Consider the following 24810-nt stretch of genomic DNA (forward strand, 5'->3'; position numbering starts at 1 on the left):
TATCTTGAAATTAAAACCCATGAGGTGTTTTAAAGAAAAATTCTCACCATTTTAATTTGATTTTTAAAATGTAAACAAATATTATAGATAGAATAATAAGACTGCAAGGAACTTTGAAATCTCATATGTTCTAATTTTTTATTTTTATGCAAGGTACCAAATAATTATGTACTAAGGTACATAAGAAGTTCTTGAATAATAAATTTATATATACCAAGCATTGAAACAATTAAAATCATTTTTTTAAAATGACCAACCACATCTTAGTATGGTGGGAACAAATATTGAATTTAGAATTTAAAAACCTAGATTTGAATCTTAATTAGTGATATCAGACAAGTTATTCAATTCATCTAGATCTTTTCTAATTTGTAAAATGAGAGGGTTGGACTATATGACCTACGTGATCCAATCACACTCTAAATACTATTATTTGTGTTTATTTTATTTTTATATCACATAATCAGTACTGAGATTTTTTTCTTCCTCTGTATCTCCTTCCCCTTTCTCCAATAAGTTGACTTGGGAGAATGGCTCAAAGTATATCCCTTATCATATGGTGCTAGTAACTCTGAAAGACTAGAAAGCCTTGAGTGAATTGAATAATCATACCCAATGGCTTAAATAGCTAATTAGAAATCAATTTGAGTTGTTATGCTATTTCTGGAGAAGCCCAAAGAGAACTATAAGTCTTGCCAAATAGAAGAACTCTTGATTTTCCTTTTCCTTTAGCAGTGAAGACTGAACAAAATAGCAGAATTTTAACTACTCTAATGTAGGAGAACTTGATAACAATAATTAGTTCTTTCATGAGAGCAACACAGGACAGCCACCAGTATAGAATGAGAGAGAAATATACCCACTATCATTGACTTGAACTTGGAGAGAGAGGAACCTTAATATTTGACTGCAAGTGATAACAATCCTTACTGGACAGAGAGCAAGAAACACCTGAATCACTCACATATGCTAACCATGTAACCTTGGGCAAGTTATTTAATCTCTCAGTATTCTAATCTAGATAGATCTCTCTAAGAGGATAAATTGATTAAACTGGCAATAAAGGAACTCTAGCTCCACATATTCCTCTGTACCAATGGAATTACTGATCTAGTCCCAATTGCATTGATTCCAGCATTTAAAAATGTAACTGGGATATTTGTGGTTGTTCAGTTGTTTCAGTTGTGTCTGACTTTTGGCAACCCCATTCAAAGTTTTCCTAATAGTAGAAATTTAATAACACTATAATTTAGCATAGTGTCTAGCACAAAGGAGGTGTTTAATAAACATTTACAGATTGATTGACTAACTTCTTTTTTACAGACTGAAACTAAATAATTGAGAGACAGTTGCTAATTTCTGAGAGTTGGTTTTCTCTTTTTCTTTGTAATAAAACTCCCTGAATAACACTCTAAATGCTTTTCTTGCAAGTGGTAAGATAAATCTCATTATAATGAGTAATGTAAAAAAAATTTCCCAAAGGGATACTGGGAAAATAAAACTCTCAAAAGATACCCAGTTCTTACTTGCTATGGCAATCATTGGTATACAATCAGATGTTCTCAATTGTTTTATACTGTCAGTGGGTTGGACCTGTAAGATTTAAGTGTGTTCCTGTCCCAATTAGGATATTCTTCAGTCACCTCATGACCAGTTTTCTGAACTGCAAGTAAATACATTGCCTTAAATGCTTCTACTTGTTATGCTACATCACTTATTTCACAAACATTTATTATATATTTTTAACCTACTATGTACATGTGCTAAACTCTGTTGGTTAAAACACAATAGCAAGCCCATAAGTATGATATATGATGGAACAACTTGGAAAGTTCTCATCACCAAAATGCCAAACAATGACTTCTCTTGATTTTTTAATTTTTACTTTTGTTGATACTCATTTTTTTTTTACTTCAATGACTTGACACTGTATCCATAGCCCAATATTCATCTAAGAAAGTAAGTCAATGTAGTACATTAGAAAGTACATTGGCCCTAGAGTCACAAGACTTAGATTTAAATCTACTCTCTTACATTTATTGCCTATGTCACTTTGAATTAATCTAAGCTTTTTTTATCTGTAAAATTAAGACTTTGAACTAGACAGCTTCTGCGGTTCTTTCCAGATTTATAGTTACAGTTCTATGCCTAAGGGAGGCTCACAAAATTTAAGAAAATTCTCACTGTTCTAAATTCTTTTCTTTTTCTGCATCTAATCTATATTTTTCCTATCTCCATTAACTAACAAAGATATATGTTGTATCTAGTTCATTGAGACTTTGAGGGACTTCTCCACAATGAGTTGAGTAGAGCAAACTGATCTGTTTTATTTTTAGCAGCCAGTTAATTCATATTCTTTATTGCATTTAATGCAATTACATGATGATGATGATAATTTATATAGTCTCGTTATAGCTTGCAGAGTGCTTTGTAGGTTATCTCATTTTATCTTCACAGCAACTCTATGGGGGTAGATATTATTCTGTTTTGCAGATTAGGAACTGAGGCTGAGATAGGTCAAGTGACTTTTCCATTGTTACACAGTGACTCATAACTCCAAGTTCAGTTATCTTTCCACTGTACTACTTAATTGCTCTGGATCTGTTTATTTAGCTTGGCTGTTTAGAGATCCATTAAAGGATCTATTTTCTGATTATACTGAGACTACCTTTTAAAATAACTACAGGAAGATACAACCAAGTAATTCTTTCAAAATTCAGCTGAGTAATCCAATTTTCCTCAAAGTTTGTCATTCATTGCTCTATGGTCACCTTGGTAGGTTTCCTCTTTCCTGTTTTGAAGGCAACTAGATGAACCTTACCTAAATATTAAATTTAGAAATAGAAATGAGATCTTGTATTCTTAAAACTATGTAGCAAAAGCAAATTATCACATTATTTCTATATTCTGCAATTCTGATGATGAATCTCAAGTCATGTTTGTGTAGTTCATGTTGCCATTCATTGCTAAATAATGATCAGCTTATTTACTGGCAGTATATTGGATAGTGACACTACAGAAAGCACAATCAGTACCAAGTCCATCAGAATTGAATTATCTATTTTGGTTAGGTAACCCCCTGATTACCTTAGATGTAGTAGATGACTCATTCTGTTATAATTGTTAGCTTATTTATTGCAAGGGAATGGGGAAAAATCAATTGCTCCTTGGGTGATTTGGTCAACCAGCAAAGTCTTGTAGAATAGTGCTCATCAAGTCTTCTGATGAAAGATACTATAAAGCCAAGTAGAAGGGTCCAACTTATGGTTGGTTATAGTCTATTCACATAGGTCATCTTTAGTCTCTGAAGTTATCCAGTTTCTTTCAATGGACCCTGAATACAGTAGATATTTAATATATTTACTTAAATGAATTGAATGATTGTGAAAGGCTATGATTAGCTTAAGGGCACTGTCATTGGAGTTATTCAAGAAAACCTGTTATAATAGGATAAAGTATCCAGACTAAAATTAGGAAATTGGTTTGATTTTTGTTTTCATTATTGTGGAAGAGCTATACTACATCTACTCACCATCCTTTATAATGGCAACAAATTTGTAATATTTGGAGACAGAGTGACTAGGTACAAATGACAAATTAAGAGCTTAATAATTTTGAGAGAAGCTACTTCACTTCTTTCAGTCTCAGTTTCCTCACCTGTATAATTAGTATTTTAGGAAAGATAAATATTCATCTCCTTTTAGTTCTCAATCTATGATTCTATAGTCTAACATTCTCCAATAGGAATTTTATTTCTGTGTTTCCATGAGTTGTTTTACATCTTCCATTGCTATTTTTTCTCTTCATGTAGTACTTTCCCTGTACTAGTCCCTATTAAATTCCATTCCACTTGTTCTATAGGGTCCTTTTAATTTTGACATAATCTTCTAAGATATTGTCCAACTACCCATGTCCTCCTTCAGTGTCACCTATCTTGATATTCCATTAGTTTGATGTAATTTGTAAACTTATTAGAAATACTTTCCATTTTATAATTTTGTTCATTTATGGAAATGTTAACCAGTCCTAGACCTGAAATCAAATCCTATGGGAAATTCCTTATTATATCTTCATATATTGAGATTCATTAATAACCATTCTCTAAATAAACCCTTTTTCTAGTGGCAATTCATCCAAGACTTAGTCTTGTCTAAATCATATTTTTTTCAGTTTATTGTTGAACATGTCATATGGACCAACATTAAAAAAAAAACCTTAATAAAATATACAGAGGTGTAGGTATAGGGCAGTTGAGGTAATATATCAATTATATTATTATAGTAATTAGAAATGCTTGCTATGTAGGAAGCTGTGCTTATGTACTATTAACTTCCAATTGCTTAACGTGGAAATATAAATTCTATCTAATAATTTCAGGAATTTTTTCCTATTTACTATAAGAGATTGATATTATATTCCTCATTTAATTATTGGTGCTTTCTAAATCTTCAAACTATTCTTAAGAGTACCTTGGATATTTTCTAAGTCTTCAAATCACTCTTAGAAGTATATTACTATTAACGGGCAGGATTTAGGTGCTATAGGAAAATTTCAGATGAAGAAATTCTTTTACCATACAATACCTCCTACTATATTGCTTACTATTTTACAATTTGTAGATTACCAAAAGTTTATGACTTGTTGAGGGTTACACAATCATTGTTTGTCAGAGATGGGGCTTGAATGGATGTTTTCCTGACTTCAGACCAGCTCTGTTAATTATAAAGTAATTACTTAATAACTGACAAATTCTCCTTAAGTTTTTCATAAAACAAGAATATATGTCCATGAATATCAGTGTAATATAGACAGGGAAGCCAGCATCAAAATTATTTTTAATATTGACTTTCCTCATGACAATTATCTACTCTTTCCTATGGATTCTTTTATTCCAAACTCATCTGCAAATATTTCTCAATTTTCTTCCTCTAATGTAGATAAATTACATAAGGTCTTTAAAAAGAATTTGAACTTTTTTTCTGATGAAATATGTTGCAGAGCTACAAAGTATAATGTAACAATGGCTGTTGAGTTTATTGTTAAGTGCTTTGAGCTCTTTGGTTGAAAGGTGTTATAAATGAACAGTGTGTTGTTACTTAAAAGGTCAATTTAATTATGAAAGACTGACATTCAAAAGCCATAATGAACAATATTCTTATACTTGGTAGTGTAAGTAGAATATGGAATAAGAAATGTCACTCTAGTTGAACACCTCTTATTCCACTAAAGAATTTTAGTTACACTTTTCAATGATATATAGCATTTAATTGATTGGAATGTGTACTATTTAATGATGAATTACTGTATTCACTTTGCTAAAAGAATTTGGTGCTAAAAGAGGGTATGGGCGAGGGATGGAAAGTAAGGAAAGAAAGCAAAATGTGTTTATAAAATTTATGTTAAAGCAAATGATAGATAGGCTACATTAGCTCAATTGAATTCAGTTCACTGTGCTATTTCTGGTGCTAGCAAGAAGGAGGATTCTGTGGAAGATGCACCAAGATATAATTTTTGATAGCCATGTCCTGACTCTTTGCTGATATTTATTTTATTACACCTTATAGACTTTTGTCATTCATGAATTTATCTAATTATTACCCTAGAATCCCTAGAAATCTAACATCCATTAAAATTGGAGAGTAAGGGAAATAATAGAGTTATCATATGTTACCGTAATTATATTATGGGAACAGATTAGGAACACTTAAAACAACCTATTATAAATCATAGTCAGATATGGGCAGCAAGCTCTATATGTTTTTACTAGAGAGATTCTCTTGGGATTTCATGTTATGCAGGATACAAAGAAATAACAGAATGAATATCCTAGCCATGATTCTGCCCTTTTCTCTGCACATCAATAATTCACAAAAAAGTAGGTGATATCTCTAGATAATTGGGGCTGATTAATCATCACTTAGGAAATGTGTTCCTTTGTTTTTTTAAACTAAAAAAACTCCTTGATCATTCATGAAATAATTTAGCTTCATGCGAATTCAATTCATGAGAAATGAGAATGAAATTATGGCTGTTCTCTCTACTATTGTCAATTCAGGATTAAAATCAGGTTCCTACTGGAGTCAACTTTTACTCTGTAAAGGAACTATATAGTTAACAGTGACTAGAAAGTGAAAATGGTTCTTTAAGGATGTAATTTTTTTGGCTTAAAAAAGCATAGGTATGTTCAGGGATGTAGGAATGAGTTAGACTTGAGATTTTGCTAAAATCAATTTATAGTTCTCTGAATGAATATAAAGTTTCAATTAGACTCTCAAACACTAAATTTCAAAGACACATTTGGAGTCTGAGGTCCAAATGAAAAGAAGATATGGAAATATCTTAGCTATATATCTTAGAAATATCCTTAGATAGGGATAGCCTAAAATAGTTGCATGAGAATGTATTTATCTCAAATTAATTTAGTAAAATGATTTCTCTGATTAAGAATATTACAATGAATCTGAGGCACTCAAATTCAAAAGAACCTAGGATAAGAACTAGAGGAGATATAAAAATTCTCCAATCTAATCCCCCAATTTTATGAATGAGAAAACAGAGACCCAGATATATTAAGTGTCTTTTTATTTAATTTTACATGGAGAATAACTGACCAAAATGAACCAATGTCTTTCTGATCCCAAATGCAGTGCTGCACTTGCTATATACTACTGCTTTCCTTTCATTGTGTCTGTGAAATACTGGAAAGGGACAAAGTAGTTAATAGACATTCTGTAAATGCCACAAAAGCAATGTTTAATAAAAAAAATATCATGCATGCACATTACAGAGAAACAGATTTTTCCAAAGGAAGATTTTCAATTCCTTCTGAAATAAGTTATTAAATCCATAAAAATATGACATATACCAATGATTGCAAAAATTTATAATCTTTCTAAAGAAGTCCCATATGAAGTACTACAACATCACAAAAACTACAGTAACAAAATTTATATATAAATGGTTGGGATTTTAAAAAGTATAGTTTTTTTTTTACTTCCATATGGATCAGCATAACTTTGTAAATTATCATTTTCAGTCTTTCACAGCCTTAAAACCAAGGATTAAACATTAACAATTTTAAAATAAAATTTTTGCATCTCTGTATCACAAAATTTTCAGTCAAAAATTTCAGAAATAATTAAGAATATATAATCACATTGATCTTATTAAACTATTAATAGCAATATGTATCATTTTGTATAGACACAAATAAAAGGATTATATCAATCTGTAGTGTGACTTTATCAAGGAAAATCATTGTGAGATTGTGTACTTAAGACAATTTACTTTAACCTTGTGCATTCAATCTAGCATACGAATTTGAATGTTTATAAAATGAGAATCTGAATTGTATAGAGGACAGAAAACTGGTTCTGAGATTAGGAAGACCTGATTCTAACACATGCTTATTGTGTTCTTTTGGGCAAGTCACCTAACCTCTCAGTACCTCGGACAACTGTCTAAGACTATAAAATCACAGATGGTATAGACCTCAGGCATATGCTCGAAGGGAGTGGGGGATTCGAATTGACCCAAAGTTATCAATACTAGTTGACGCAATGCTAGTTGCATGTTTTCCTGGTAGGCATAACTATCTGCTTAAGAGTGAAGACAATACTTGGTTCAGAAGGGTTTAAGTTGTGAATTTTTATATCTCTAGGAGGGGACACAAATCCCATAGTTGGTTATTACTGAAATGATGGTATGTAATCCAGATGCTGACTTTGGTATCAAAACATAGCCCTTCCTTCAATAATCTGTAGATTAGATAATCAATCACTTAGATCTTTTTCAATTCTAGCATTTTATGATTCTATACTTTTTAGAAATAGCATTGTACTTAGCATTTAGCCTTTGAAGTTAATGCTGAATTTTTTTTCAAGAATGGTGTTAAAAGTTTTCAGTTTAGGGAAATGTGTTGAATCAAATGCATTCATTCTTGGGAGAAATGAACTTTATAGGTTCTACATTATGAGGAAATTTTAAATTTATCTTGTTTTTCATTTATTTCATAATAATATACATTATTCTGTATTCTTTGTGGAATGTTTTTTCTCTGAAGGGAATCCAGGGATCTATTTTGGTCCCTTTAGCATCACTGAGAATAAGGATATGGAAAGATACTTCAAAAGATATTCCCAAACAAGACTAGAAGGACAAAATGGATGCAGAACAAGCATACCTACCAAATTTGGAAGAAGAGAAAGGAGAACAAATAGAAGGAACTTCCCAAAGTCCTATGTCTTGGCAACTGAGAATCAATAATTTCAGGGAATTTTAAGACAAACTCTTAACTCTTTTGAGACAAAACTCTTTCTCCAGTGCTATGGCCAAAATCTGTATTACTGCCTCCTTTAAGCAGTTCCTAGAGATTTTTTTTTTTACTTTCACAGAATGATGCACATGAATGGTTCAATATATGCCCCTTTTCCTTCTCTTTTTTGGAGCCAGTTTACAATTATTTGCACTGTTATGAATCACTGATTATAGACAATAACAAGATTTTGTGTATATCTAAATCTTTCATTTCCTCCAATACCATATTGTACTACCATGTGTCTAGGATCCTTGGAACTATTCATTCATTTGACATATATACATATATACATATATATATATATATATATATATATATATATATATTTATTTATTTATTTTCTTTTTTATCTAAGGTCTTGTTCCAGTTCTGGAGTCAAGAACTATTCTCTTCTTGGATTCAAATCTGACCATAAACACTAACTTTGTGATCCTGGGCAAGACATTTAACCACATTTGCTTCAGTTTCCTCATTCTTAAATGATTGGAGAAGAAAATGACAAACCACTCCTGCATTTTTTACCAAGAAAAACCCCAAATGGGGTCATACAAAGGACATATCAGAAAATTGCCTGAATGACATATGCTACAAAATAAAGCTACAAAAGGAATAGAGTATTAGGGTTGCCATATTACTCATACAGGGTGCTAGATGAGAAACCTCCTTCTACTGATGGAAGTTGGCAACTTCACCATAGCAAATGAAATTAGAGAGATGTCTAGAAGATTGAGACATCAAGTGAAATGCTCAGCATTATCTATACAGTATGTGACAGAGGCAGGATTTAAATTATATTTTCCTGGCTGTGAGGTCAGATATTCATTCATTACACCCTACTGCCTCTTTATATGATGCTATAAAATTTGTAAATTCTTCTATCCACTTTCCCCTATTTTATCCCCCCAGCAACCCTATTAGGTAGAGGATTTCTAATTCTAATTTATGAGGTTAATAAATTGACACCAAAGTGATTTACTCTTGGTCACACACAGTAAATGCATTGCAGGAATGGGTCTTGATCCCAAATCCTTGTTTTAAGTTGAATATTACTATTCTACCACATCTATAAAATATAAAGTCTTTACCATCATGAAACTATAATGAGGCAGTTGTATGGTACAGGGGATAAAGGACCTCCCTGGAGTTAGAAAAACTTGAGGGCATATCCAGTCTCAGATAATTACTAGTTGTGTGTTCCTGGGCAAGTCATGTAAATCCTATCACAAAGGAAAAAGAAGGAGAAGAAAGAAAAAAAGAAAGAAGCCAATAGTCTATTAGGGTTCATTTAGATACACAAATAACAATTGTAATATCATCATCCCTGCCACAAAAGCTACAATTTTTCACCAGAGAAACAGAATTGCAAGGTATAAAAATCAGAGAAATGCATTTAAATTAAAAAAGGAAAATTTTACTTGGTAAAAAAATGTGAAGACAATTCATTTAAAGTAGAAAAATCTGCCTCTATAACCTCTGTGGGAGGAATTGAAGAAGGCCTACTATGAAGAACCAGACAATGTAGGAATTTACTTTCCTTGTCTATACATATTTTCTACAAGAGTTTTATTGGAGAGGAAAAAAGCGTATTGATTAAAAAACTACACAATAGAAAATTGAAAAAAATTACATTCTAGAAAATATTCTGCAAATGATTATATCTTCAAGTATAGACCTGACTAGAAAGCATGCCTGAATTAATGATCTCTTACAAATAGTGTCTGCATGTGAAAGGCAGAATGGATATGTAGTGAATGACACCTACAAGAGGTTAATGCTTCTAGGACCATAGATTTTGATTTGGAAAAGATCTTAGAGATTAATAAATCCAGAACTTTCACTTACAAAAGAAGAAATTGAGGCTGAGAGAGGTTAATTGATTTATCCAGGATCACACTAAATAGGAGGCAGAATTTGAACTCTGCCATTACCAACTCTAAGATTCTACTTCATGTAATAGATTATTCTGATAGCTGAACTAGGGGCCAGACTGAGAACTACCCTTTTCCTCTTTTTTTCAAACTTTTTTGTCACTCCTTTTTTACCTTCATTTATTTTCTCTTTTCTCTATCTTTTACTTTTTTAATGTTATTTTATTTTTTTAATTACATGCCAAGATAGTTTTCAATATTCATCTTTCTGTAAGATTTTTACTTCCAGATTGCTACTTCCTATTCTTCCATCCCCCCACCCCATGACAGCAAGTAACCTGATACAGGTTAAACAGTACAATAATCTCCATGTCATTCGAATTCATTTGATTGCTTACTAACTCCTTATCCTTGAGTTGTCTCAAAACGGTGGAAAAGATTCATAACATATGGTATACATTGGATCTTTCTTTGGCTTCTGAAATGATCTGGTTTCAGAATTTAACCTTTTTGTGATCTCAAAAATCTTGGAAAGAGACAGAGATCTATGGAAATTTTAAGATGGTGGTAAATGCTTTTATTTTGTTTAATAATTAATCTACAATTTATTATTGTTATACTACTAGGCATACATATTCCAATCAATATTTTCATTCACTCAAATTCTTGTATAATTTAGATATATGACTAATTTAAAATGCAAATCCCTTATACCTCATACACTTTTTGGTTGGCACACAAACCTTTGAGTGTCTGCAAATTATGAAGAAGAAAATTTTATACTTTGTAGACTGCTGGAGCCCAAAGGGATGGATGAACAAGTGAGGGTGGTGTAATGCCAGCCATCCTGCTCTACTTGCAAGTCCTCTTGCCGGTGCTCCCACTGTCAGCATTGTCCTTTTCGATAATGAAGGACATCGCTCACAAATACAGTGGGCCCTGGGGGGAAGACCAGATGACCCAATAAGTCTGGCCATGTGTAACTTCTGTGATTCTAAGTAACAGAACAAAGTACTTGATATCCACAGGAAGCCGAAGGAAGCAGTGCACAGACATGAGAAGGCCCCAAATGGGGATTTTTTTGAATTAGTCTTTAATCTCAGTGGTGTTTTTTGAGGCACAGTGCTGACATGAGAAGACTGATAAAAGGCTCTGCCTCTCAGAAGGACTTAGGGAGATCAGTCTGCAGCTCAGAGACGAAGGGAAGCTTTAAACAACCTGTCAAGCCATGTGTTCTGAGTGAATGGCCGGCAATTACGAATTGGGCTGTGTTACACAGTGCCAACTCCGGAGGGACTGCAGGGAATTCTCCACAGACAAAGCAATATCATTTGAACAATTTCTCAGTTGCACAAAACATTACACTTCCCCTAAAAGAGATTTCAAGTCTCTGGAGCCACTGTTAGCCCTGGTGGCTGTGACATAGAAAACTCACCATCTGGCTATGCAGACCTTATATTATGGTCACTGTTGATGAATTCGTGATGCAGTCATTTTGAAAGGAAGCATTATGCCAAGAGCACAAGGTCAAGCAAGATCACTGTGATAAATAAAGGTCTCATAATAAAGGAAATGCAACTTCTATATTCAGACCTGGAAAATGAGGAGAAATTGTCCCAGGACTAGCCTGGAAGGATGCTATAAATCTAAGTTAAACCATATAATTAAAGTTCTAAGAAGTAATATTTATGCATAAATTAATTTTAAAAATTATTAAGCATTTACCATGTACTAGACACCATTCTAAGTGCCAAGCAAATAAATACATCAGGAGATAGCCCCTGTTCTTAAGGAGCTTCCATTATCATGGGAAAGACAACTTATTATAGATAGTGAGGGATTTTCATCTGGGAGTCATAGGGATGATTAACTGATGAAATGAGCAGTCAGATAGCTTTATCTTTGAAGAATCAATGCTTTATTGAATTGATTACCATGCCCAGAACAAGACCTATATGGCAGAGGGCAGAGGTTCCCTAAGTTCAGTTTATGGATATAGGAGGGTAAATAAGAGTAACTTGTATTTATTCAGTCACTCCTCAACTGGGTTGGACTCTAGGGCAAGACTTCCAAAGATCAATGAATTAACTTGACCTCAGATAAGAGTCATAGATTCTGGAGGTTTAGGATTTACTGGTCCAGTTCTGATGTTTAGGGTGGTGATGGAAGGCAGTTTGGAGTGAAAGGGCAGTGGTAATAGGCATAGAAGGTAGAGTCAGCATTACCAGAAAAGTCAAGTCATGATGATGTCATAACTATGACACTGCCACAAGATAAGTAAATGAGATGACATCAACACATCTAGGTGCCACATCATTGAGCAAATGATCGATTCCCTGTTCAATTGCTCAAACTCTAAAAATGTGATGTTTCATCCAATTCATTCTAATTAGAATCTTTTCCAAAAAGGGATGATGATTCTCCAGGCTTGTGTGTGATGCCAGTGACTCAGTCTATCAATTAACAAACATTCATTAACTATTTACTATGTGCCAGGCCGTAAGTACCTGTGATAGAAAGAGAGATAAAAAAATCCCTGCTCTTGAGGAACTCATACTTGAAATGGAAACTGCTGTATAAACAAGATATATGCATATGATGCATTAGTTCAGTGGTCTGATGTTTAATAAATTTTTCCCACCTCTTTCCATTTGTCCAGTTTTTAAGCTATTTTTCCCAAAATTCCTATCAATTTTTCTGCTCGGAATATATTTAATTTGTTTAGACAGAACACATTAATCAATTATCTCCTGATATGCAACTCTGAACAGCTTTGAACTTTGTACCAGATGAAATGAGAGAGATAATAAAAATCACATCATTGCCAACATTTATGTATTACTTTAAAATTCACAAAGCACTATTGTTATCTCACTTGACCTTCACAGCAATCTTGAAAGTTAGGTGGTATTGTTTTATCCATTTTACATTTCATTAAACTGAGGCTAAATGAGGTCAAATGACTTGCCCTGGATCACACAGTCTGTGGTTGGATTTGAATTTAGATCTTCTGGACTTCAAGTTCAGCACTCTATCAACTGTGCTTTCTAACTGCTTTCATGAAATTAAAGGTAACATCTGCCCTTGTCAATTTACATTCTAATTGGAGAGGCAGGTTATACAGAAATGAAAATGGAAAAAAGAGGTTGAAAGTAATTCTTCATCATACATATCAATAAAATAACTTTTAAAAGTTTGTCTCTACTTTTAAATAGTTTACTTGGCTGCTGTTTTTTTCCCCAAACCACAAGTATTTTAATTCTCAATTCCACCAATTTTGTCATGTTTAAAACCCAACCCTTGCAAAGATATTATCCATATTAGGCTTTTACCCTATTTATTTCAAATGTCGTCTTCATCATGATTTGTTGTATTCACTCTCTATTTGTATTGACTCTCTATTTTATTGAGTCAAATATAACCCTGATGAGAGTTAGATTTTAAAACAATCTGTCATTCCTGTATTTTTTAAATTGAATAGTTATTAAAACATGAAAGAGGAATGTTGGTTCCTTTTCCATAATATTTCCCCTCCATTTTTTCTTTCTTAATGGAAAGGAATATCAATAATATTTTGTGAAACATCATGATAAAAATAATTTGGCCTAAAATTGCACCTGATCATACTAGTACTTTGAAAATACTTCTAATAAAGAAGCCTTATCAAGTCTTTCAAATTTTGAAAAAAAATATAAAAACAAATATGTTTTTTTGGTCTTGAGAAAACATTAAAATTGGTCAAATTTTCTTTTAAATACATCATCTTTGCTACTGGCAAGCAGCATCTTCTTTTCAGTCATAATTTATAACATCTATGAGTGTAAACCCCAAACACTGGGTCTATAATAGAAATTCTGGCAGCCATTTCACCAGAATTGTGGGTGGAATATTGAAAAAAAATCCTCTTTTGGATTTGTGAAATGCCCCAAATGGGGTGTTGATGATGTATATTTGAGTAATATGTTATTTGTGTCTCAATCTTAGCAAAACCTTGGGGATGGCACAAAGCAGGACTTCTCTCTCTCTCTAAATGGTAGCACAATTGTGGCCATTAGAATGCCTAGGACCTGAATATAAAATCAAGCATTAATGTCAGTACATGCTCTGGGGTCCTTGAGGATAAAGATAATTATTGCAGAAATTATAGATCAAAGCCTAGCTTTACTGCAAAAGTTCTTCAGTCTTGAACATGAAAACTTTTCTGGGGTTCTATGATGCTCTCATCTATGAACTAAATAATAAAAATTCAGCTATAAATGAATAAAACTTGCTTTCAGGGAATTCCCTGTCAGGGAATACAGTTACAAATACACTCACACAGAAGGCAAAGTTGAGTTTAAGAGTTGCCCAAGTAAATAGATAGATGCTTCTTGTTTTATAATATTTTTTTCTTCTTATCTTCCCCTTTAGTAACATAAAATAACTTATTTAGAAAGTCTATTAATTTATTAGTCTTTCCTCATGCATAATCGGATAAAATCAAGAAAACAGGAAAACTCATGCTGACTAACTAGTTGTATAAACTTGGGCTCTGAATTGCTCAGCATAGTTTCCTCAACTATAAAATTAAAGTATTGGCCTAATTCTTAACCTATATCTTGATAGGATCTGCTTTGCTAATCTGGTGAAGACTGGATACTTTCTGAGAAAAAAAAATTGAATGTATAAAAGACAGGAGTACCAAATAAGCTAATTATAGCAAAAAAAGGGACATTTATATGTATGTAAATATACAAATATATATTATATATATATATGTGTGTATATCTATATTTATATCATGTATCTACTTACAACATATATACAGTTCTCATTAAAATTTATAGACTGGCTGAAATTCATCCACAAAAGTGAACCAAGTACCTCAGGTTAACACATAAATGACCTATAAGGTCTCTTTCAGTTCTAAATTACAGGACAGAAAATTTAAGTTCTTTCACATGAAAATAGTGAGTTTATTAGTTGAGATGATCACAGTGTCTTCTTGCTCTAAAGTTCTATGGGAAGTAATACTATGTTATTGTGCTGGAGAACTTGAGAAAAGTCTGGTAGCATTGATCTGTTCTATTCAACAGGAAAGATCAAGAGATGGATTTGTTGGGTTCTCTTCCTAGCCACTTGCATATGCCCTGATGAGGGGAAAGTGTTGAGAAACCAAGTTCTTTATCATTTTCAGAGAGCTTCTGAATTCATCTCTGTCTAGTTGACAAATTTGTCCAAACAGAATTTAGCTATCGAGTTCCAACAACCTGGCACATCCAATTTCCTTCTTTAAAGTTATGATCTTTTAATTAGTCCCAGTTACATAACAGCTGACTCTACATAAGGACATACATGCCTATGTATTTAATGCAGTGTTTAGTTGTAGTATTAAATCTATAAACAAATGGACAGGCCAGACAACAGGAAGATGATGAATAATTATACATCTATTCATTAGGTATAAATCTGCCAACCACAGATTCCAGAAAGTCAGGAAATACCTTGAACCTTATAGATTTGAGGAAGAAATAGTTTAAATTGTTTATTTCTCCAAGACTCTATCTGTGCTACTTAGTAAAGGTTATAATTACTAATATTCCTACTACAGCTAGTATTTATATGATAAAACAGAAATCATATGTTAAGCCTGAACCTGGAACTCACAGTCCACAGAGGAAGTAGATCCAAAATTTGAGTAACCTCAGGAGAAGACATCTTCTCCTGATTGCTCTTCAGTGTCCATACCTGTGCTTAGTATCGACTATCTTCTTCTAGCTGATCTCTTGACCTTAGCTAACCCATTCAAAGATAAGTAGACAATTCAAACAGTTGACACAAGAAATGTGAAGCCTGCCATTGCCATTTGATGCCTTCCTAACACAGAATCCTTTGAATCATCAGGGTAGGACCTCTGATATGTTTGAATCACATCACATCCTATGTCCATCTCTCATATTCTGCAGTCCAAGCTGCTGGTGGCTTCAAGAAATAGTGTGTTCTTTTTCTACCAGCAAAGAAATTGAGGAGATGCCCATCAATCGAGGAATGGTTAAACAAATTATGGTATCAGAACATTATGATATACTATTGTTCTATAAGAAACTATAAATGGTCAGACTAAAGAAGCATGGAATGAATTACGGGATCTGATGCTGTGTGAAGGGAGAAGAACCAAGAAAACAATGTACATATTAATAACAACATTATGAGATGATCAACCCTGATGGATGTACCTCTTCTCAGCAGTTCAGAGAGCTGGGACAACCCTATAAGACCGGCTATGGACAATGTTATTGCCATCCAGAGGAAGAAAATGAAAAAAAGCAAAAATTCCTTCATAATCTGATGAATACTGCATTCATTTTTTAAAAAAACATATCTCTTATATATTTCTTTCCCTTAAGCCTAATTCCTTATTTTTTATTTTTTAGGTTTTTGCAAGGCAAATGGGGTTAAGTAGCTTGCCCAAGGCCACACAGCTAGGTAATTATTAAGTGTCTGAGACCAGATTTGAACCCAAGTACTCCTGACTCCAGGGCTGGTGCTTTATCCACTATGCCACCTAGCCACCCCCAGCCTAATTCCTTATTACCAAAAATAACTAATCTGTAAACATGTTTAACACAAATGTGTATGTACAATATTAACCTGGCTTTGCCATTGAGTGGAGATGGTGGAAAGGCAGGGTAGAAGGAAATTTTGTAACTTAAAAATATAGTTAGGCATATGGATAAATGCTGAAAAACTCACATAACATGTATTTTGAAAAATAAAATATCAATAAAAGATAAAATATTAATAAAAAATGAAGGAATATACATGTGTATGAATGAAATGTCATGATGATTTTATATATTACAATATTGTATATGTAATATATTATACTATATGTATGACATAATATAAGAATTTGACAAAATGACAAATAAATGATTGGTTTCTATTTGACAACAAATGATTGCTTTCTATTTGATATATATTCCAAAAAGTATAGAAGCTAGGTGGTCTAGTGGATAGGGTACCAGACATAGAGTCAAGAAGAATCATTTTCTAGTGCTCAAAACTTGTCTCTGACATTTACTAGTTATGTAACCCTAAGCAAGTTACAACTCAATTTGCCTCAGTTTCCTTATCTGTATAAATGATCTGGAAAGGAAAATGGGAATCCAATCAAGTATCTTTGCCAAGAAAACTCCAGAATAGTTCACTAAGAGTCAGCTGTGACTGAAAATGACTGAACAGAAATAATAACATATATAAAGAAGCATTTGTGATAGAATGGGATTCTATTTGTAGGAAGTCATAGAATTTTGAGTTCAACTTTAAAGTACTGGTAGAAAAGTAGTCACCCAACTAGAATCTGTATTGAATGGTGATACTATGGGAAAATAAAATATGATACTTGCCCTGGAGAAGCTTACAGCACAAATGCAAAGATAGACCAAAGAGAAATGGAGAACTGGTATAAATGTGACATTATTCATTTCTATGAGCTAGAACTGGCTCTTGTACTTAAAAATCTAAAGTAATAGAAATTAGCATAACCCTGCATATGTATAAAAAAACAAATAGTTTTGTGTTTAATGAAGATTTGGTAAACATCTAAGGAATTCTGAGGAAGTATTATTTGTTCGCTTAAAAAAGTTGATTGTAAAAATGCTAGGATTTTAGATATTATATTTTAATGAGATGCAATGTGACTTAATGGATAGTGAGCCCTCCTCACAATCAGGATACCTGGGTTCAAGTTCCATCTTATATTTTTCTAGGATCAAGTCGTGTAAACTATCAGGGATCTAGAATATCTAAGACTAAGTTACACAGAAGGTGGGACATGCTAGAAGGAGTTTTTTTTTTAACAATCATTGTTTTTTTTTTGATAATGATAATTTTGAATTTCAGACATCAAGTTAAACTCGTCTATACTAACATGATAAACAACAAAAAGCAAAAAGAAGAAAACAGTTCACTTAGAAGACTGAGATGACCACACAGAAGTCAAAACTCCTTTGTTTCCTTTTTAAAATCATGTTTCTTTTAGTGTTTTATAGTCATTAGAATAACAAAACATCTACTGTATACATTGTTTTAAAGGTTTGCAATGTGCTTTAAATAAATTATCTGATTTATTATATAAATGACCATCTTTCCAACCTTCATTATTTGGTCACTCACTGTCAGTTGTTATCTACCTACCCATCTGAATACCTTGATATAACATATTAGATATTTTGAATATATATATATATACATACATACACATATATATACATATATGTATATATATATATATATATATATATATATATATATATATATAAACTTTTTTTTTTTTGGTGAGAAATGACCTCTTGCTTTGGTGTTATGCATTTGCAGTCTTAGGAAAATGCTAGAGTAGGTATAATAAACAGAAAATTAGTCAAATTTTTAAAATTCTCCTCTTTGCTCTAGTTAAGTAACTTCCCCAAGAGTGAATAATTAGTACCTTATTACTCTGCATAGCACAGCATTACATTTGCATCTAATTCATTTTGCTCTATTTTACTAAAACACTAATTGTATTCTCCCATCAAATCACAAATGACACATACACACTTAAAGGGATCTCCTTTTAAAGACTGAATCAAATTAGAGATACAGAAAAATTGGCAAAGTTGATAAATTAGAGAGGTGCAGTGGTTGCCTTTCACCAAGGTCAGTGGAAAAAATTAAAATATGTCATTACCATTAAATGAGATGTTAGCAAATAATTGCACATGTGTACAGACATACTGTTCAGTCTTTCTCCTAGCAGGTGTCTAATTCTATCAAACCATTAATGACAGAGAAAACAAGTAAATTCAGTCAACAACATTTATGTGCTAAAATATTGAAATGTCATTATGTCAGCTGTTGCTGGATTGCAGTTTGTTTTGTACCTACTTATATTTCTCTCCCTTCAGATTTCTCCATGTCAAAATTAAATGATACTAATGGAGAAGTCAGAAAGATGACTTTGAGAACTGATATCAGTTCTACCTTAAAACAAGTTTGATAGAGAGGGTAGAGATAACATACTATAGTGCAGTTAACCCTAGGCTTGGAATTTTTAATTCTAGATTAGACTAATATATCTGTATGTAGTAGTTATTATATATGTAATTTTAGGCAGGTCCCTTAAACTGTGTGAGCTCCTGTTTCCTAATCTATAAAATGAGTAAATTTGTACACTAATTTAAGGGATTGCTTTGAGACCTTTCCTTCTTATTGTTCCTTGACTGATTCTCATTCACTTTCTATTCTTAGTATGTGAATGAACTCCTAAGCTCTTTCTGGGAGCATTTTTTTCCCCTCTTCTCTCTCTTAGTGAATTCATCAGCAGTCGTCACTATGTAGATGAATCCCAAATCTTCACATTCAGTCTGCTTTGCTCTCTAAAGTTCTAGTCCTAAATCTTGAACTGCCTACTGGACATGTTTACCTAAAAGGTTTATTGGCATCTCAGTCTTAATATATCCAAACTCAAGTCAATATCTTTCTCACTAAATACATTTATCCTCTTTTTGTCCCCAATTTTACTACCTTTCTTTCTAGGTCTGCAATCTTTTAGCTGTCCTCAACTCTTTCCTCTCTTTCATCCTTCTGATCTAGTCAGTTGCCAAGACCCGTTGATTCTACCTCCACAATATCTCTCTTGTCTCCTCTATATGTCACAACAACCCTAATCATGTCTTGACTGGGCCATTCCAATGATTTATTAAGCCACCAGCCAGGTTAGGTTTCTTTTTCACCTGTCTTATCTCCTATTATATACATAAGTTCCTATTATCTTCATTACTTAGAACACCGTCATTTTCTCTGACTATTCATATTTTATTTATTTTTAAAGTTACTTATATGAAGCTTTTTGGAGTCACCGACATTCTCTTTTATCTCTTCATTTGAATTCTCTAGCATAAATTAATTAAAAAAACCCTAACATTCAATCTAAGTATATTCTGACTTTCATTGTATTCTAATCATTTCCTAAATATCATATTTGTTTCTTTTATACACTGACCTTTTCTAAGGTAGCCACTAGATCACTTTTATATTTTTCCAATAGATATTCATAGGGGATATAAAGAGACAAGATAGGGCAAAGTGTTTATGAATTAGATTACAATCTAGTTATAAAGATGACATATGCTTAAAAAAGAATAATAGTCCCAGGCTCTAATTATGATGAGTGAAGTGAGTAGAACAAATAATAATTAAGAAGAAAAGTTTAGTGGAAAGAAAAATTATTAAGAGAAGGAACAAAATTTATTTGTGGAAATTTTAGAGAAATAGAGGATTATACCAGGTGGTAGAAGTAGTTTCAATAAAGAAGAAAAAAGCTTGTGTTCACTTGAAAGATATGCACTGAGATAACAGTGCAGACTAATTTGTCTAGAACTGGGTGATCACAGTGTGTGTGCTAGGAGTTATTTAATTCATGGAAAGCAGATTTATTAAAATACATAGATCCATTTTCTAAAACTTTTCAGTCAATTGAGGGGCTTATGATATGTACAAAAATAAATATTACAAAAAGTAGTATATGATGGAGGAAAAAAGAGACTCAGTCAAATTTCTTTAGGAATATTTGAAAAGGGAGATAACCTTTACAGTTAGGACAGAAAGGATAAATCATGTGGGTGTACATGGAGTAACTAGCACCTGAGCAGAAATATGAAGGAAAAGAATTTCAACATATTGAGAAGATTAGGGTACATTCTAGATAAAAGAGATTTCCAATGTAAATGTACTGAAGCAATGAGAAGATAGAATGAAATCAAAGAACAGCTAGTAAACCAATTTGGCTAGAAAATAAAGTACAAAAGGAGGAATCATGTGAAACAACACAAGAAAGGCAGATGGGAGCCAAATCATGAAGGATTTTGAATGAGAGAAAAACCACATACATCACTGTTCACCTTTCTACTCCATCACTCCACCCCTGTCATACCCACACAAAAGTTTTTGATCAGCAAAATGGCATGTTATACATGTATACAGAAGGTATCATGGCATCCCTATGAAGAATGAACTTGAGAAGCAAAAGACTGGGAAAAAATTAAAAACTGATAAAGGAATATATGAGGGTTATAGCAGTATTAGTAGATTGGCAGATGAAGAGAAGTTGTGACTGTAGCAGCACCAACAGAATATGGCAATGATCTTGAGAACTCTGCTAGACAGCCCCTCCAAGAATATTCTATTCCAGGAATCTTTTTTCATGGAAACTTATTATACCCTACACTATAGTATCTGGCTCCCCTTTGTCAGTGATATAAAAGTTGGGAAACCAATCAAATGTGCCCAAATGAGACCTCTCTCCTCTGTAAAAAAGAATTGTCTATATTGCTGTGCAACCTTGTTTTGTGTGACAGCCTATTTGTTCCTACATCCTAGTAGGTGATGAGAGTCCATAATTCCTTGCATGATAGATTAGAAAGATCCCCTTTCACTGGATCATGAATACCTTTTCTCTTTTTGTCATGGTGGTAATGGTTATTTTCTGTCCCCTGCAGAGATCTAATTTTCTCCTTGCCTCTTTGGTGATGATACAGATGTATTTTTTGCCTTCTCTTCCTTTCTGCTTTCACTCATGTCTTGGTTGTTTCAAATTTCACCTTAATTTTTGGATAACCTTATGCTTATTTATTCTGACATATTATAATGTCAAATTAAAGACATTTATTTTTAATAACGTCATTGACCTTCCTGCCTCTTCTGTAAAAAACCCTAAGGTCTGCCAAAAAGGAGCTCCTATGGATTGGATTTGAAGTCTAGCAATGATAAATGAACTTTAGGAATGATGAGATAATCAAGGAAGAAATCAGAAAAAAGAGAAAATCAACTAACCAACCTTCATTTATTAAGCACCTCTGTAATAGGTACTACGCTAAGGGCTGAATACACAAGTACAAAGAATGAAACTATCCCTACTCAACAGGACCTTATATTTAAATGGAGGAAATAAGCAAGTCATTTAGATATATAGTATAATTATAAAATGAAGAATAGCAAATATATACAAAGTAGTGGTTTTAAAGTGAGAATAAAAACATTTGATAGAATCAAAAATATTTCATGCAGAAGATGGTGCTTGAGTTACATGTTAAAGGAAGAAAAACGGCCACCTTCTAGTTCTATGGGATGACCAGTGAAAAGGTATAAATATTAGGGAAAAAAGGAAAAGGACCTATATAAATTTCTAACATGTTTATAACAACTCTCTTTGTGATGACAGAGAATTGGAAATTCTGGGGATGCTCTTCAATTGGAGAATGGATAAATAAGCTGTGGTATATGACTGTGATGGAATACTATTGTGTAATTACAAATGATATGCTCAGTGATCTTAGAAAAACATGGAAAGACTTCCATGAAAAAAAATCAAGAGCAAAATGAACAGAGAACATTGTATACAATAACAATAATTTTAAATTTGTTTTACATATATATATATATGCACACACATGTGTAATGCCAAATTAATGTCAATTATACATTTGCCAAAAAAAGATTATTGTATGGAGAAATTAATAAGAACAAGTCTCACAGTGAGGTCAGAAGAAGTAATACAGGACTGCTCTAAACGTCTCTCTTAAAAACTTTGGGAATGTGTAATATGGGAGGTACTGGCATAGGACTACTCAGCATGGTCTGCCCTCATCAGAAAGGGCACTGTGCTCTTTGAGTAAGGCAGAATTGAAACATCTCAAAGGAAATCTGAGATATGTAAATTTAGAGTAAACACCCAAGTGTTCACATGAACTATTTGTGCTTGGCCAGTTGGTATTGGTCTGATCAGTCACAGTTGAGCACAGTGTAACTTGTTTCTAACATAGTGATGCTATTTTGGTCTCTTTCAATAATGAAGGACAAGGCACAGATATGTACATATATATTTCTGTACATTTGTGTCCTATTTATGTCCAATGGTAAGTATCTCTAGGGTGGGGAGGAGAGAAAAAAAGAAATTTCCATGATAATTTTGTTATATATTTAAAGAACAGCAAGTTGTATATAATAGATTTGCAGTTTTATATGTAATTATCCTTTTAAAAAAAGTTAGACTATGTTATAGAAATGCTTGCTTTATTCCATAAGTAAAAAATAAAATAAATTTTCAAAAAATCATGGACCAAAATCTCAAAGCATTACTCATATGTCTAACATCTTTTATTTCTTTTTATGGGATACTATCATTATATTATTATAGCAAAGATAGAATAGGAAACTCATCTTAAAGTCAAAAAAGACCTTGGTCCAGGTTCTATCTCTGACACATACTGGCTGTGTGACCCTGGGAAAATCATTTCTTTGCAGTGCTCCAGGAAATTTAATTCATTAACTACAAAGAAAAGGCTGACATATATTGATAGAAAGATTTCCTTATGCTGGAATTCCTTACACAGATGAAATTCTAGGTCTCATCCCTATTCTTAATCTAAGAGTACAGAGAAAAGTAAAAATGATCTTTTATTAGATAGAAAAAAAAAACCTGACCTTGCATTTACACATTATTGATCAGAAAATTTTTTATTGTATAAGAGAAGGCAGATACGATGTCAGGAGGACCTGAATTTAAATCTGGCTTCTATAATTTGACACTTACTAACTGTATGACCCTGGGCAAGTCACTTTATACTGCCTCACAACCAGGGCCATTTCCAGTCGTCCTGATTCATATCTGGTCATTGAACCCATAAGGATCTGGAGGAGAAAGTGAGGCTGGTAACTTAGCACAGCACCCCCTCACTGAAAACCATTTTTGACAAGGCATCACCTCCCTGATGTCATGGTCATCTTCGAGAATGAAGGATAAGAAAAAGCAACTATATAATTCTTTCCCACCCCTTGGGAACATTTGTTCTTTATCTAAGAAGTCCCAAAGAAGTGAAAGTTATGCAAGCGATTCTCTTGGCTGCCCTGGTTTTCTTATAATAACAAGGTGACAGATTAGCTCATATGTGTATAAGTCCAAGGCTAGAAGTCCCTGGTTCTCTCCCCATAGGATTATAAAGAAAAATCCATCCAAACTGAGAGAGCTTTGTTCTACCCTCTTCCTATCTAGTCATTCTTCAAAGTATGCTATTGAGTATGGGAAGAGAGATGTGTTTGAGCAAAAAATTGTGAGCAACTTAATGAAACTTATTATCAAAAATGAAATGCAAAAACCTTGACACTGATGTTCACTATTTGTTGGTAGAGAAGAAAACAGCTCACAGCACTCCCCAAAGAGCTAGAAGAAATCAAGACTCAGTTTGGAGAAAGTATTTCATTAGTCATTCCTTTTTGAAAACTATCAATTAACTCTTTTTTTCTTTTTTTCTTTTTTTAATTTTTTGCAAGGCAGATGGGGTTAAGTGGCTTGCCCAAGGCCACACAGACCGGATTTGAACTCAGGTATTGACTCCAGGGACAGTGCTCTATCCACTGTGCCACCTAGCTGCCCCAATTAACTCTTAAATTGATGATGATTTCCTAATACCCTGAATCCTCTTCATTTTCAATGCAAATGGCTATTAAGATTTTTGCTTCTTACTAATATCATAGCCCTATTTTCAATTCAAGTTCCTTATCAGATGAGCATGCTGATGAGATTGCTTTCAAAATTTCTCAATGCCTTAT

General features: G+C 32.9%; 1 protein-coding gene across 4 annotated transcripts in view; it reads right to left on the minus strand.

Annotated features, from left to right (window-relative positions):
- Window positions 1–24810, minus strand: part of LRP1B (LDL receptor related protein 1B) — a 2479914-nt gene that overhangs the window by 1448992 nt on the left and 1006112 nt on the right. The gene's annotated exons all lie outside the window — the stretch shown is intronic.

Source organism: Macrotis lagotis, chromosome 1, assembly GCF_037893015.1.
Source record: "Macrotis lagotis isolate mMagLag1 chromosome 1, bilby.v1.9.chrom.fasta, whole genome shotgun sequence".
Classification (NCBI taxonomy): Eukaryota; Metazoa; Chordata; class Mammalia; order Peramelemorphia; family Peramelidae; genus Macrotis; species Macrotis lagotis.